General features: G+C 40.1%; 1 protein-coding gene across 2 annotated transcripts in view; it reads left to right on the top strand.

Annotated features, from left to right (window-relative positions):
- The window catches only part of GPC4 (glypican 4), a 104,505-nt gene that overhangs the window by 52,860 nt on the left and 34,147 nt on the right, over nucleotides 1–17,498 (top strand). The gene's annotated exons all lie outside the window — the stretch shown is intronic.

Below are 17,498 nucleotides of genomic sequence, written 5' to 3'. Positions count from 1 at the left end.
CTCTTTGTCCTTTTTAACCCAGGGCAGAACTGAATGTCTAGAAATCAGACAGCAGAGTTGGTTAAATATGCAACTGGAGTATTTGTATGCGAAATAAAGGCTATGTCCCAGAAGGTGGCTCCAATATTCTATAGTAAATTCACAGACTTTGAATGTTTCTTTTTTTTTTTTTTTTTTTTGCTGTTAAACCATGGCTTCCCTCGCTTATTGGATTGTCCCCAAAGTTGAAGGAGTGTATAAATGAGCCACTGCTGTACTTTTAAGGTTGTTTATTGCACAAGTTTAGTATATCAAGAGGCTGTGAAAAGAACACTTTTAATTAAAGCTTCTCCATTGATTAAAATAAATATTCCCATCTTTCCACACTGAACCTTAATTTATTTTCTTTCATTTCCCCCACCTCCCTTAAGTAATTGTTCAGTCTTTTTCTCTAACTTCAGAATTGTGCTTATCTCCTTTGTATCTTTTAAGATTCAATGCCAGTACACAGAAGCGTAGATACATGATGATACTTTTCTGTTGTGTTTTTAGCACCCTCCATGAATTGTATCTTCAGGGTGCCCTGTATTCAAATGCATATTCTCCGTGTACCACCCACTCCATTAGCCTTGGTTTATTAGGTGAACATGATTTTTCTGCTTTGCCAAAATATTTGGTTTCTCGCTCCCCTGTAGGCTTTATTTTTGTAAATGTGCGGTGATTTCACCTTTGTTGTAGAGTTGGCCAGCCTACTTGGTATGGAAATGAGTCTTTACTGGTTTCTACTTCCCAGGGTCCCTTCTGGAACCCTTGTTATGAATAGAACTTGCCTTGACAAGCACCAGTCTCTCCAGCACAGTGGCTGTTTGTAAAGACGGCCTACACATGTTTGCCAAAACAATTTCATCCTTGAGTTACTTCAGAACTAGCTGGTGGATACCATCTGGTCCCAGTGATTTATCTACTCCTGGTTTGTTGATTAGATGCAGAGCATCATCTTTACCACTATTTGATCTAGTACCTCTGACCTGCCGAGTTCAGTGTTCTGGTTTGGGAATGCGAATCTCCTTACAAGACAGAGAATTCATTCAGTCTATCCACTATCTCCTTTTTAGCCCTGTGACTGTGATTAAGTGGGTCCTTGGATGCTCTAAATGGCTTCCTTCCTTTGATAGAGTGAAAGAGCCTCTTACTCTGTTGGCTTTGCAATCTCTTGCAAGTTGCTCCTGCCCAGTTTTTATTTTGTGTCTAACCTGCTATGCCTTATGGGCTTTTCTCTCTTCCCAGTCTGGACTAGCTTTTTATTTCATCAAAGATGACTTCACTTCTTTTCACTATGCCTTTTAGCCACACTGAAGGTTCTCTTCTCTCTTTCCAGCCCTCTCTTCAAAATCTAAGTACTTGGGAGCACTTACTCTGGGGTAACAATAGGTAGGGTTTTTCTTTTCTCTCTCTCTCTATTTTTAAACCAGTCTCCAGGCATCTTGCATGTTGTTTACTTTTTGAACTTTTTCTTTCCCCCTCAATAATGCCTGGTTTTGTCAGAGCTTCCTACTTTAAAATAGGAAAAACACATGTAATGTGTTTTGAACTTTTCTTTTCCTCTCCCATCATGTTGTTGAATTTAATAGCGCTGTGATCACCATTACATACATGTTTACCCAGTTACTTGGTGCTCTAAGTCCTATATACTACTCAGGACCAAGGCCAGGGTATCTCCCAGGCATCTCTTCCTCCCTCCCTCCTTGCCCCCCCCCCCCCTTGTTCAGGAAGCAGTCATGTTTCATCTTTCCAAACCTTGCCTACACATCTTGGCAGATAAGTATTGTGCTGATGAATTTTCTTTTTCTCATTCATGCCTGTGAATCTTATGCACAATCGTAAGGGGGTAATGGAGGGAAATCTGAGATACCAGTCTGAAACACACTAAAGGAAGACCTATTTGATAGACATATTTAAGAACTAAAGAGAGTATCAGGAGATGATCAGGTGATAAGCTAACAGACACTCAGATGCTCTGAGGTTGATACACTGTCATCAGCTACATCAAAAAATCTGCACTTAAATGCATCACAATTGTGCAGGGAGCTATCATTTCCATCTTTGTTCTTCCTTCCTTTGATGTGATAGGGAACAAATTCCCTTCATCTCAGGGTGGGTTTTGTTTTATTCGACATGCGTTTATCCTTAGATATTCTAAATTTCCCAGTCATCCACCTTCATTTTATAGAGCATTGTGTCCTTTGAACACAATGATTGGCTATCAGGAAGGAGCTAATCATTTGTCGGGATAGTGCAATTGACATAACCTAGACTCTAGGCACTCACATTTTTTAAAAAGTAAGATGCATATGTAAATAAATAGGAGCATCTCATTTCAGCCTTGAATTGTATTAGTGAATGCAGGAATTCTAGAGCGCAAAGAATTCATAGTTTATCTGTAGAAATATTTGGATGTCGATGGCAAAATTGATTCCTCAAAATACTAGTCTGGGCTATGTGAAATTGCTAATATTTGACCTTTTTGCACTAAAATAATGCCAGTTTCATGTGAATCAACTTTTACTATTTTGTTTCCCATTAATCTCCAAAGTCATAACAGAGCTGTTTCAAAACTAAAGAAAAGATTCTCTAGCCTGTAATCCCAGAGTGATATTGCTATTGCCTGAATTTTTACCAAAGGACAGTTTGTGGTTTGGCTAAATTGCCATTTGGTGTGTACTTTTTAGAAATAAATCCTCCCCAAGACTAATAGTAGTAGTAGTAACAACCACGAGAAAATAAAACTTTTCCTTTGATTAAATGTAGCTAAACCCAGAAGCATAGAAAGGATCCCCCTTCTGAGGAATGCATAGCATCTTCTGATGTCAGTATTCATAATAATAGCTACTATTTGAGTGAGGCAGGATATGCATTTAATGCTTCCACTGACTGTATGAGGTCGATTCTGGTTTTGTGCCCATTTTACAGAAGCCAAAGTAGTCTCAGAAGTGGAGAGACTGACCCAGACTTGCACAGCCAGTAAACAATAGAATTCACTTCAAATTCAGGCCTATTTAGCTCCAAATCCCTTATGCTTTCCATGTAACATGGTGCCTCCCTGCCCCAAAGACTCAGAACAAGTACTGTCTGTAGTAAGCTTGTCTGTTCTCTTTTTTGAGTTTCCTGCTTGTTGTGACTTTATTCATTTGTTTTGTACTGAGCTGGTCTGACTGAGGAACCTTGGGGGTGCTGAATAAGCTGAGGCTCTTGATTCTTGAAGAGTGTGACCTTTCCTATTCTGAGTTTTCACTGGTGGGATAAGAAGAAGCTTGGGTTCTGTATGCTATCCCAGGGCAACCGAATTTGTCAGTGCTATTATAGGAATTTTAGCCAACAAGCAAAATGCATCATGATTTTTTTTCTTAACATAGGCTCGTTTTGTAATACTCCCTGACATAATTTCTGTTTATGTTTGCGGCCACAAATCATGGATTCATGAAGGTTCATCTCACAATAATGAAACAATGTCTTTTTATAAGAGTATGCCCCACACTTACCCATACCCACCCAGTCATTAGGCCAAATGGAAGCTCTGACTTGTGCCACTGAGCAGCACTTGGAGTGTATGTTTATGAAACTTGAGGTTGAACTATGGTTTTTTCCCAAGCTTATTTAATTGTAGTACTGTCATTCCATATGATTGAACTTATCATAGTAGAGTTAAGCTTGGGTTAGGTTAGTTGGTCTTTTTGTATAGAACTGTGTTCATTGTCACATATTAAAAATAGAAACACCATGGGCAGAAACGTAAGTATTTTTTCCAGATAGCCTGGTTGGACTCATTCTGACTTAGGCAGTTCATTTGCAAAACTCAGGGCTTATAATCCTGGACATTTAGTTTTGCTTCAGCTTTTGAAATGCACTTTTCCCCCCACATTGAAACTGATTCCAGAATATCATTTAAGATCTTATGCTGTGGTAATATATGTGCTCCTGCAACATTGGATGTAATTCAAGATTGTGCCATCTTGACTCAGAGTTAAAACATAAGATTAGGTAGGTTAAAAAAAATAAAATGTGACCTTGCATGGTTTATGATCCTATGAAAGAAAAAGAGAAGAAAGTGAGCTATTTTCTGTTCTTTCATATTTCTGGTTACCAGTACTCATTGAAGTACACTAAGATGTTTACTAATTCGAACAGATAAGCACAAAACTGCCAAGTGTTATCTTTAAAACAAGACCGACCTTTAATGTCGCTTGTCATTTGTTCTCATTCTTCAAGACAGTTTGAAAAATTGCTTCTTGTTGGTTACTGTGGGATCAGGAAAAACTAGGAGCTTGTGCAAATATACGTGTGTCTGCAAAGAGAAGGTTACTTTATTTTTTATTTCCTTTGAAGTACCTTTAAGTATATTCTTAAAATCTATCCTGAACCACATACCATTATTCGTTTTCCACATAGGATAGAACATCTTCCAGGAGAGGAGCTGAAAACAAGCATGTTAAAGTGACTTATTCTTTTCTCCAGAAGGTCCTGGTATGAAATTGGGTCCTTGAATTTTCCAAAGGAGGCTGTATTTATTGCCCTTCTTTTCTAAGAAGGGCCATTTTAATAATTTTTGCTATCACATCAAAGACTTTTCATGATAATTATAGTCAATAATTGCAGTAGTAATGCTGTGTGCCATCTGCAGGCTCTGTGTAATGGAAACTAGAGAAAAAAACATATCCCTCTGCTTGATGGGAGTTACCGTGGAACCTGAGGCCCTGCTGCCAGCTGGCCACCTGCATCAGTTTTAGGTGGCCCTCTCACTCCTCAGCCTTGGATCATATACTATGTTCCTTATCCTTCTTTCTCCCTTGGCCCATATCTCTTAACTTCTTTCTCATTCCTGCCCCTTAATAGCTGCAGTCTTGAAACTCCTCCCTCCCACCATGGTGGTTTCGCATCCTAAGGTAGCTGATGAGTCTGATGCTGGCTTACATTCCAGGACTGGAGGAATAATTGGAACTTCCTTGAGATCAGATATTTGATCAAATTAATTGCTTTATGAGTGAACAGTTGGTCCATAACCCAAAAGATTTATGGAAGGCAAGTTGGATATTGAAATAATAGAACAAGCACCCACCTACCCAGTTGTTCCAGGCCATAGGAAGCTGTGTGATACTTTGAATTTGTGAACATCAGGTCTCAAGCTTGTCTATTGGCCGGATTTCTGAAGATCTGGTGCCTCTCTCGGGCCCTTGACAGACAACACCATTCTACAGTGAATCTAATGTCAGTCCTATGGAAGCAACCTTCATTTCTTCTTAGAGGCTCAAGTTAGAATGGCCTCTCTCCTTTCATTCCCTCCCAAAGCAAAAATGGAAACAGGCAGCCTCATCGTTCTTGATTATCTGACAGTTCTGCAGTAAAGAGTGCCAGGGCACCTCCGATGCACTAGTTGCTTTCTGGGACATTCCTATCTATCTCTGTGGCCTTGGGGTGACTAAGAGGCCTCTGATCTGGCAGGCCTGTATCTGAGGATGATCAGAAATTGCATAGGCCTGTAGGGACTTGAATGAAGAGCAAATGACTGGTTTGTCTCTTTGCCTTGTCACTTGCTGGCAAAGAAACAATCACTTTTCCATCTTGTGTAAGGAGGAAATTTTTTTGTGTCATAAATATGTAATCACATTAATATTTTAATTTAGTCCCCAAGATCTGCCTTTATTATTCCCTCTGTGATACTCAGGAAACCAGAGGAAAACGGTAGGTGGCTGGCATGATAGCCCAGCTGAACAATTTCCTAATTGATACCTTACATTTGACTTGAAGCATCTCTTTATCCAAGTTTCAGAGCCCAGAACAAACAGGATTATTCCTAGTGTGGTAGAGAGGAACTATGTAGTATCTCAGTTCCTTCACTGTTTTGTGTGTCAGTCACTTGAGGACATAGAAGATGTTCTCCTGAGACCTCAGCTGCAAAAATTGAATGGAGACATGACAGTGAATATAAGTTTGGGGAAACTCGTCATCAAGTGACCAGATTTAGACTTTAAAAAAAATCACAGCATTGAGGCCAGCCCAGTGGCGCAGTGGTGAAGTTTGCATGTGCTGCTTGGGCAGCCTGGGGTTCGCTGGTTCAGATCCCGGGTGTAGACCTACGCATCACTTGTCAAGCCATGCTGTGGCAGGCGACCCACATATAAAGTAGAGGAAGATGAGCATGGATGTTAGCTCAGGGCCAGTCTTCCTCAGCAAAAAAAAAGAGGAGGATTGGCAATAGATGTTAGCTCAGGGCTAATCTTCCTCAAAAATAAATAAATAGGGGGCCAACCCCGTGGCTGAGTGATTAAGTTCATGTGCTCTGCTTCGGTGGCCCAGGGTTTCACCAGTTTGAATCCTGGGTGCGGACATGCCACCACTCATCAAGCCATGCTGAGGTGGCATCCCACATGCCACAACTAGAAGGACCCACAAATAAAAATACACAACTATGTACTGGGGGGCTTTGGGAGAAAAAGGAAAAATAAAATCTTTAAAAAATAAATAAAATAAAACAAACCATGACCACAGATGTCTTAAAAAAAAAAACGCAAAACACAAAGCATTAACATCATCTGAAAGGTGGTTTTTTAAAATTGGTTTGAACGTTTAGTGACCTGATTTGTCAAGCCAAATAATTAAATAGCATTTGTGTGAGAAGTTTTTGTTTTGTGGATTTTGCTTTGTTGACCAAGAAAGGCAGCAGAAGTAGGTCCTTGAGGAGTTTTCTTATTCCCCTCATTGCAAGATTCTACTTTGAGTCCAAGCTAATACCTTCTGTAGTTTTGGATGACTCAAAAAATGGACACAGCATAGCTGGCAATGAATAGATTATATTTGAATGTGTGAATCTCTCCCCATTGGTGCCAAAGGCACCTCCTAAGGCGCATCTGTTGAAGTGCCAATGTGAGAAGCGTGAGTTGAGTGGATTTGCCTGGCATAGTATCACCTCTCCTCCTGTCTTTTGAACTTGAGTTGTTCCAAGATGAGATCAGAGGACCTCAGAGATCTTTGAGGGGGTGAGGAATTCAGATTATAGAGTAAGAGGGGGAGAGAAAAAGCCTATAGAACAATAATAAAATCCATGTCTGCTCATCTTGTAACTTTTTCAAGAATGCAGAGATCCAGCCTTTTGTATTTTATGCACTGGTGGATGGCATCTGGCACGTAAGAGGCACTTGATAAATAGTGCATTAAGCACCAACAAGGTTTTTATGTTGCCAAATTGAGTCAAAAGTTAGTTTGGGAGAAGTGAATCAATTCTTTGATTTAGACTTGGGGACAATTTTAGGGCAGGGTTCCATTCCCAGATAATCCCTTGAGGTGGACTGGTTGAAGTAACTAGGTCAAGAAGTGGTAAATATGCTGGATTTTCTAATCCTAGTGAACAAATCAAATGTAATTAATCAACAAATCTGATCCTAAAGAAAAGATTCTAATAATGTATACCCAAAGTCACACAATGTTGTAAACCATTATGATCCAATGAAATTACTGGAAAAAAAAGATTCTGAAGGGTGAGATTGGGGAATTGAATGGTGCCGAGGAGCTAGTAGACGTGATTGCCATTAGGATAAATCTCAATGAGACCTGAGATGCCTCATTCATAAAGGCAGGCTGGTAGAATCTATAATAAAGTGGGAACACTGAAAACTTAAGCAAAATCAATCTTCTGGGAAAGGCAATATCATTTCTATCAGGGGAATCTGTTCTTGGCTAATGACCTTGTGCTTTTCAAGGGACTAAAGCATATGTGGACAAAGGAAAACCAGTGAATATGATCTGTTTAGGCTTTCAAAAAGTTCTTCATGGGATTGCACACCAAGCCAAGGAAACTTAAAATAATTGACGTCATCACAGAAATGTGGGACTATTCCATCAAATATTAAGATTGACTTTAAGGCAGGAAGCAAAGGGTGGGGTTAAATAGATCATTCTCTGGCTGGCAACATCAACAGTGTGGCATTCTCTCCAAAATCAGGATTCAGACAAATTTTACTTAAAGCTCCAGTAGATGACCTAGAAGAGGAAGCATACATTGAAAACTTTACTTTTTAATGGCAACAGAAGTTTTCTAAGTAGCAAAGAGCCCACTGAATGGGAATAAATTCAGGTGTATGCCTTACACCGTATACACCCAAGGGTGGTACTAGATAGTGGTGAGGAGGGACTTTTTCAGGGTTGGTGAAACAGCCTTGCAAAACGAGGACTCTGCCCCTCCTCCGTCTGCCTGTGCTAAGGTTCAGAACAGTTTTTCTCTCATGTTATAAAAATTAACCCCTGTTCAACTGTGGCTCATGTCCATGTCCTTGGAAACTGAGACTAATTAGGAGTCCTTCGGTGCAGATTAGTATTAGAGTAACCTGTAAGTTACTGTGACCTTTAACAAGATCTTTGTGAAAGTAGATTGTAAAGGATGTAATTAAGTACAAATATTGAAAATGTAAATGTTTCTTTCCCCTTCGCCATTTCATTGATGCCTGGCTAGATTTAAAGAATGGTATGTAATGGCTTGAAATCTGATATTAGAGAATCTCTTTTTTTTCCCCAATTATTTTACTGAGGTCATATTGGTTTATGACACTGTGTAATTTCAGGTGTACATTATTATATATCAGTTTCTGTGTAGACTGCATCGTGCTCACCACCAATAGTCTAATTTTTATCTGTCACTGTACAGATGTGGCCCTTTACCCCTTTCACCCACCCCCCCCACCCCCTTCTCCTCTTGGAACCACTAATCTGTTAGAGAATCATTTTTCTTTACGTGAAGCAGCAGACTTTGCTATCAGTGTAAAGGCTTTCTAGATAGCCATTTGGAGAAACATCTTAGGGAGAATTCATGATGAATGAATATGTTGTTCTTCAGGTATGTTTTTCCTAGATAGTAGATTTACTGAAAACCTACTCATTCTCACACTGTATTTTGGAGGGAAGAATTTTAGGTATGTCGTGAAAGGGAGAGTAAAGAGAAGTATTATGGAAAAAAGATAAAATAGTGTTAAAAATGTTTGTGACCCACAGAACCTGTGAAATGTATAGAAAGTGAAAGGTATTAATATTTGTATTAGAGCAAGCGCCCGATATCTGTGAGCCTCCCTACCCACCGATGCCTTTTCTTATACACTTGGGATAAACTCTGTGCTCAGCTGCTGACCCTTTCTGATTTTGCTGTGAACCCTAAATGGCTGTGGCAGGTTATCTGACAATGGGGGTCCTTGGGGGTTTGTTAGGAATTATTTGGAAATAATAAGGAAAATCACTGCCTGTTGGAAGTCTGGTGTTCAGTCAGCCTCCTGGGGGGAAGGAGGAAAGGAGTGAGTCTCCAATATTTTTCTGAGGATAGCTTCCTCCGGTTGCTTTCTCTGAGATCTTATGTGATTGCCCACAGGAGACTGCTCACAGAGGGAATCATAAGACTAGCACACTCGGGGTGCAGAGAAAGGGCAAGATGCTGGTGGCCAGCATTCCCCTACCCTGGGAATCCCTATGAGCCTCTGAGCCTCGTCTGTTAGCTAGCTGTCTTAGAGATGGCCCTACCAAAGCCTTGGTCTACACATGGCTTGGGTATGTAGGTTCCAGAAATATTATTGGGCACCAAAGAAAAAAACGTCCTAGCCAATGGTGTTTCCTCTCTAGGCTACTTTTTATTTGTAGTAAATGTGTAACTGAGGCATTTGGAATCATTTGTTTATCTCCAGGCATTCTATTAAATTATGAGCCCAATGAAAATCATAAATTAGTATTTGAGAGAAACTGGCAAATGATGCTACCCAAGGTATGGACCCTTGAATCATTGACAGAAAGGAGCTTCTCTTTTGTTAGTTGTAAAACAAGAGAGCTCCATCTTTTCCCGCCTGCCTCTAGCTACCTCCCAAGGACCCCCGAACACATTTCCTTGAGCCTTTTATTAGCACTGACTGCTTAGGTAGTATCGTAATTCCTCTCTTATCCATGGTTTCAGTTACCCACAATCAACCACAGTCTGAAAATATTAAATGCAAAATTCCAGAAATAAGCAATTCATAACTTTTAAATTGTGCACCGTTCTGAGTAGCCTGATGAACTCTCGCACAATCCTGCTCTGTCTTGCCTGGGATGTGAATCATCCCCTTGTCCGGGGTATCCACACTATATGCACTGCCTGCCCGTTAGTCGCTTAATAGCCATCTTGGTTAGCAGATCGACTGTTGCGGTATCACAGTGCTTGTGTTCAAGTCACCCTTATTTTACTTAATGATGTCCCCAGAACACAGGAAAGTGATGTTGGCAACGCGGATATGCCGAAGAGAAGCCATAAAGTGCTTCCTTTAAGTGAAAAGGTGAAAGTTCTCGACTTAACAAGGAAAGAAAAAAATCATACGCTGTTTGCTAAAATCTATGGTAACTTTTATTACAATATATTGTTAGAATTGTTCTATTTTATTATTAGTTATTGTTAATCTCTTACTGTGCTTAATTTATAAATTAAATGTTATTATAGGTATCTATGCATGGGATAAAACATAGTATAGTATAGTATTCCCCCACAGATAAACGGGGACTACTGTATTTATTGGATCCTTAGAATTGTTGAAGAGTTTGGGGTTGATCACCAGTATTATTATTCCTGTTGAGTCCTGGAACTGGATGCAGTGGTTGTAAATGTACAAAACATATGCAGGTGCTCCAGCTGCTCTAAAGTGGTGGTAACATAAGGTCAAAGTGTGCATTTCAGGCCATTGGCTCGGTTTGGTTGATGTGTCTTGCTTTAGTAAACCTTTGGTGCGGTTAAATGGGGTTCTAAGATTGCTATATAGAAACTTTGCTTCGTAATTTGCTTATCATTTAGAAAGCAATAAAAAGCCCTGTTTAGTTTCTATCTGGAGTAGATTTTAAAGCTGTTGCAAGCTTACTGAAATGAAGTGTGGAGTTTTCAAGTAGCAACCCTAACTCTTCCAACTACACTTACACGAAGGCATTCTTAGGAAAATATAATAAAACTGATTTTTGAAATGTACGTGTTTCTGATTGGCCTTCTCTGTCCTACCTTGCAGGATTAGTGGACCTAAAAATAATTGGCAGTCTTAAGCCCTCCAGAGCTATATTTTGGCAAGGTTTTGCAAAATGCTAACTAGCTGCATTTCTCCTACTGATTGGTAGGTGATCTCAAGTCTGCATAATGACTGTAATTTATGTGCTTTATTATTAAGGTTTAGGTCAGATGACTTCAGGCTTTCGATGTGCATAACACATTCTGTGCAGTAATTTCACTCCTTTTTGTAAGGGGGGAGGATGGATAAATGTATACGTTCCCTCACCCCCCTGGGATTATTAAAAACCTTTAGAGATTTTCTTTCTTTGTTCCCATGAAGCGGAGCATTGTGTATTCCTCCTGGGGTTCTTAGGTAGCTCTGGAGTTAGACAGCCACCTGCATTTTAGCTCACTTTGTGGCTCCGTGAATTTAGATTTAGAAAGTGAACAGAGACTATTTTGGTAACTCTTTGGACTAATGGCAAGGAATTGTTTTACTTTCAGAACAAATAAAAATTAGAAAAAGATTGAAGTAGCAATTGAGGGATTAGGAAAATTACCCCAGCAAATAATAGCTTAATGTAGCTCCTCGATATTAGAATTACATCAAAAGCCTGATGAACGCCTCCCCCCATGCACACGTTATTTATCCTTTTTACTTTGAAAACTGAAGCTTGCTTTTTTTAAAAAAATAAAACTTTATCCCAGAAGAGTTAGAGTTAGAGAAGTTGGGAGGATAGCACAGAGATTTTTCCTATACCCTACACCCAGTTTTCCCTATTATTAACATATTACATTAGTGTGGTACTTTGTCACCATTGATAGACCAGTATTGATGCATTGTTATTAAAGTCCGTACCTTACTCTGATTTCCTTATTTTTTTTAACTAACAGTTTTATTGAGATATAATTTCCCAAACAATTCACCCATTTAAAGTATACGGTTGTTTTTAATACACTCACAGGTTTGTGCATCCATTACCAAAATCAATTTTAGAACATTTTCATCATTCCAGAAAGAAATCCCATACCTTTTAGCTGTAACCCTTCTTGCTTCCCATTTCGCCAACCTCCTCATCCCCAGTCAACCACTAATTTAGTTTCTGTCTCTATAGATTGACATATGCTAGATATTTTCTATAAATGGAATCATACAATATATGGACTTTCGTGACTATCTCTTTCACTTAACAGTGTTTTTGACATCCAGCCATGTTGTAATACATATCAGAACTGTATTCCTTCGTATGGCTGAATAATATTCCATTGTGTGATATAGACCACATTCTGTTTATCCATCTGTTGATGGACATCTGGCTATTATAAATAATGCTGCTATGAACATTGGCATGTAAGGTTTTGTGTTATTTCCTTAGTTTTCCCCAATGTCTTTTTCTGTTCCAGCATCCCATCCAGGATATCACATTATATTTCGTCATCATACCTCCTTTGGCCCCCAAGGCTTTGCTTTGATGGCCTCTTAGATAATTGTCTGTGCTTAATTGTCATCAGTGTACCATCACTTATGCATGCCACTCAACTCCTGATTGATAATAACTCTCTTTTCTGACTATCTTTACTCCCCTCAATTCTACCTCCAATAAGAAAGTTTTCTGAACTAGCTGCAAGAGAGGAGGTGCTGCTCTCGGCCCCTCTCCCTCACCTAGCCCAAGTGTCAGAAAAGTCTCTTCATGGAGAACTTCAGTAGCTTATCAGAGTATAGTAGATGTTCTTCATTTCTGCCTTTGTTTTTGCGCTGTTTTACATTTACATAATGTTTCCTTGTTTACAAAGGGCTTTTTTAGGCTCCAGTGCATAAGTGACTTTCCCAAGAGCCTACAGTGAGTCATGTAGAGCTGCGACTCCAACCCATACTCCTGACTCCGCGGATGAGTCTTCTTCTCCCTGGACTATCATTAGCCCTGCAGAATGAAAGATCCAAATCGTGCTAAGTGTTTGGAACATTTTAAATTCACTTCTTCAAAACCGCTGGCAAAGAGCCAAGTTGTCTTCCAAACCCAAGTGAGACACTGTTTCTGTAAAAAAAGGCCAATGCAAAATTGTAGCCGCTTGCATTTGCAGTTTACCAAGTGCTTTCCAGTCTGTTCTTCTCAAATGTTCCTCACTGCAGCCCTTGTTGCCCTCAGGGTGCGGTTTGTATCTCTTTTATCTAACAAAGGCATTTGGTTGCTTTATTGGTAAAATCAGCTGGGGTACAGAGACTGTCTGCCTTACAAAGCATGCTGGTACAGGCAAGCCTGGGTTCTCTGTCGCTGTGTCCCATAAAGGTTTCTGGCTGCTGTTTCCTCCATTTAGGACTCTGAGGGACTAATCACTAGAGATTTGCTTTATCTCCTACACATACAGAAAGCTGCCACCTTGGTGGTAAGTGTAAGTATTCCTTTCTCACCATCTCCCTAAAAATGTGTGAGAATCTGAGAGACATTTTCTTGGCATCTAGTTAGACTTCACAATGAACTTTCCAAGAGGAATGTAGAAAATGGTTGTAAGATATAGTTAAAAATAGTCAAGGTGATAGTAAATAAGCTCAGGGCTGGCCTGAGTACCTCACCACCATTTATAACATTTTTCTATGGGAAGGTGGATGATGAGCAACTGGAACTAAATGGACATTAGCTGCACCCCGTACATACATCAGAGCCAGCCTTTGATGAGAGGAGTAAGAGATAAACTGAGAGAGCACACTTACACAGATTGTTCGCCAGGGAGCCGGATGGAATAGATTCCTCATGTTCAGTGCCTACTTCTTTAACCATTGATTTGAAGTGCTTCAAACAAAAAAGAACTAATACACACTCGGCAGGATTGAGTAGTAATTTATTGTGATTGTCTTTGTTTAGCTTTGAAAACTAAGGCATTGATATTAAGACTAAAAAAAAAATTAGATGGAGCTGGTGTGATTGAAAAAAGTTTGGCTCTTTGGAGTGACTTTTTTGTTTTTAATGCCATAGAGTTAAGCTTTAAAAGCACGCTTCATCGAATCTCATCCAAGCCTCCTAGGACAGGGCTAGGGGACCTTTTTTCCTTTGAGGGCCACTGACCCACAAAGAAAAAAACTAATCAAGGGCCATGTACAAAAAGCAACTTAATTTAGGTGCTTCCTTAGAAAACCGTAAAGCATTCAATTCACCTGCTTTTTAAATTAAGAACAGGGAACTCTCAACAAGTACAACAAATAAAAAAAATTATTTGGTTTCATATTATGTACAATTAAAAGAGGTGGAGTGGGGTAAGAAAGAACAGTATGGGCAGAGTAAAAGAGAGTGGAAAGCAGACGAGAGAGTTTTAAGGGACTAGGAGAGATACATGGAGAAGCACCTATCCATAGCAAGGGTTTGGGAAGCAGGCCTTTGAGTTGGGGAGATAGAGGAGACCAATCATATTGTGAATCGTAACTCACTGTTGACTTGAACGATTGGATTAGCTGGTTAACTGCTATTCCCAGCTCTAATGCTTAAGCCTTTCAAATAATAATAATTATTATTTTTAAAGATTTAATTTTTTCCTTTTTCTCCCCAAAGCCCCCCAGTACATTGTTGTGTGTTTGTAGTTGTGGGTCCTTCTGGTTGTGCTATGTGGGATGCCGCCTCAGCGTGGCTTGATGAGCGGTGCCATGTCCTCACCTGGGATCTGAACCGGCAAAACCCTGGACTGCTGAAGTGGAGCACACGAGCTTAAGCACTCGGCCACGGGGCTGGCCCCTCAAATAATAATTCTTAATTATTTTTTTATTGAGGTCACATCAAGTAATAATTCTTAAGGGAGGATATGTATCAGAATCACCTAGGGCCCTTTAAAATAAATTTACATGCCCAGTGCCCCCCCTGCGCTGGCTGTCTACCTGTCCCATATTGGACTCTGTTGTCCTTGTGCTCAACTCTCAGTCTAAAGAAAAAATTGTGACATCTTTCTTAAATGAGAAGTATATGGGATCACCAGGTTTAGAAAGGAGATCTCCAGAAAAGAAGACGTTTCTCATGCGGACCCAGATTTTAGAAGCAGTTTCAAGCAGGCAAAACAGAATGTCTTTCAAATAATATATATGCCCTGGCTTTTAATATAAACCATTTTTGGTGCTTAAAGTAGAAATAGTGAAGTTTAAAAATCAAGTTGCTCGAGTTTTAACCAGAATGCAGAGCTCTAATTCCATTTTCAAATGCGCCAAGACAGTCCCCCTTTTCCTCCTTGTGCTTGTCATCAGCAGAAACTGGTTATGGCACTGAATCCCCAGTAGCCTGAGTATGTCTTAGGATTTAACTCTCAAGGGTGTCTTGGACCGCGTGTGTCTCAGGCAGGGCTTTTGGCAAGAATGTCAGCTTATATTTTTAAGCAGTGCTTTTTAGACACGCAGAGTAAGTGGTGCGTTCAATGCTCTATGGGCAAAATTGACATGTTGGAGTGGGCTTTTTTGCACTGCAGGGAAGACAACTCTGCCAGCAGAAACATTAGTCAAGTATCTACCCTGTTGTCATCCTTTACACAAGGCAAGCCTTTTACGATTAGACAAAGTCTTCCTGGAAAGAACTCTCTGAAATGAAAGTTGACTCTCTTCTTTTTTATTAGTTATCTCCAAAACGAAGATGTACTCCAGTGTTCAGGTATAAGCAGGTCTCCGTGAGGTCCTGCTGAGGGCTCCTGGTGGACATGAAATGGGCGGAGAACACGGGCTGAGCTGGGCCTTTTATACGTGCCAGTGGAAACGGTGCTGTCTACTTTCAGCAGGTTGCCAGTAAAAGTTTTATTGCTGTTACCCAGTTTTGAAGGGTGTCTCCTCGATGTAAAATTCCTGTGGGTAAGTTTAAACCCCTCAACATCTAGCACCTTCTTAAATGTAGAAAATTATTCTTTCCTGCTGTCTGTTCGAGTTTTCAGGCTTCTGGTTGTGTGTTTCCGTGCGCATGCGCATTGGGGGTGCTTTTTCTTGGACTTAGAAGCCTATTTTGACAGGATGCAATAAGTGACCGTTTAGTTTATTATGTGTGAAGTCTGTTAAGATTAGGTGAACATAGATTATTTTCTAAACTCGTGAATTGTTTTGCCTTGGGAATTCAGTGCATACCTCAACGGAATCTTTGCAGGGGCTTGAAAACCAGCCTGTGATGAATTTGAGCTTCTGACAACCTTAAAAAGTAGCTGCTCCCTGATTAGAATTTGTTTAAATAGCCCTGCGTGTTTTAAGTTCTCATTCTGAGCATTCCAATTAATTTTCTGTGTGGGGTGTGAATGTGATATGGATTATTTAGTAGAGCTACAGCAAGCACTGTACTGGTTGGGGTCCTTTGTATTGTTTGAAGTGTTAAGACTGTACTGGGGGAAGCCCTCAACCCTGAAACCGGGAGACAACTGGCTATCTCTCTGTTAATCATATGTCCCACTTACCAAAGGCCTGCTGTGAACTTGTTAAGCCAGTGAAGAGGGAGTTTTGTTTTTGGTTGTAACAAAGGTGTTTCCAGAAAACTGAGTCTTAGCAATCCGTCTTCTTTCACTAATGAGATCTAAGATATTCTGCAACTTCACAGCTCCTAAACTGTTTTACACAATCGTCCCCCTCCCTTTTTTGGTTAGAATTATCTGTTGACCAAGGGTTTAAAAAATGCCAAAAGGAACTTTTAGCAGTTTCTGGATGATGAAGTTATTTGAAGATTATTTCCCTTATCCTCTTCCTTAGATAGTCCTTGAATGCTGCGTGTCCCTTTTGTCTGGCAGTAGCACTCTCTCTACTTTTTAATTGCCAGGAAGGAAGAATGATTGGGAATATATATGATTATGCAGTTATTGCATATGTACAGTTGATAATCCTCGTGTTGTACAAATAAGTTGCCAACTCAATTTTATCCGAAATACCCGCCCTCCTCAAAGCCACTGCGGTACCTATCTTAGGTGAAGACTTATTTCCTCTAAGCACACAGCCAAGAAGCAGCAATGGCTAGCTCATGGCCCAGGTCATTTCCCATACCTAGTTTTGTTAGAAAGACTTGCTCTTCATTCTCCTCCCCTTTATTTATTTTACATGCTTACCGTTAACAGGTCGTATGTCTTCAGTATACTCGGTCCTGAGTTCCTGAGACATTGATTCTTTTCAACGTCTTGCTTTTGTCTTGCTTGGAACATGGACAGCAATAGCAGAAGGAAGAGTGAAAGTGAATGCTTGTAAACATCTGTACAAGATTATGCTAGGATACCTATACCACTCCGATTAATATTGGAGTGACTGCCTAAAGTGATAGTACCTGGTGAAGTTTATGTTTGAGTGGCACCACATCTCTTGGTCATTATGAGGGAGAGGTATGGTCTCTTTGAAGCACAATATTTGTTCTGTGACAGCAGGAACAAGGCGTGGGTGAACTTTGGGATCCCTCTAAAAAGGAAGCCCTCTAATCCCTCATGTCCAAATCACAAGCAGGATGCAGTTGGTGTAGGGGAAGGAGATGCTTTGTGGATTCAGCTGCTGTGGGGTGATATGTCTTTGATT

Source organism: Equus asinus, chromosome X (assembly GCF_041296235.1).
Source record: "Equus asinus isolate D_3611 breed Donkey chromosome X, EquAss-T2T_v2, whole genome shotgun sequence".
Taxonomy (NCBI): domain Eukaryota; kingdom Metazoa; phylum Chordata; class Mammalia; order Perissodactyla; family Equidae; genus Equus; species Equus asinus.
This window is presented reverse-complemented; position numbering and strand designations above follow the sequence as displayed.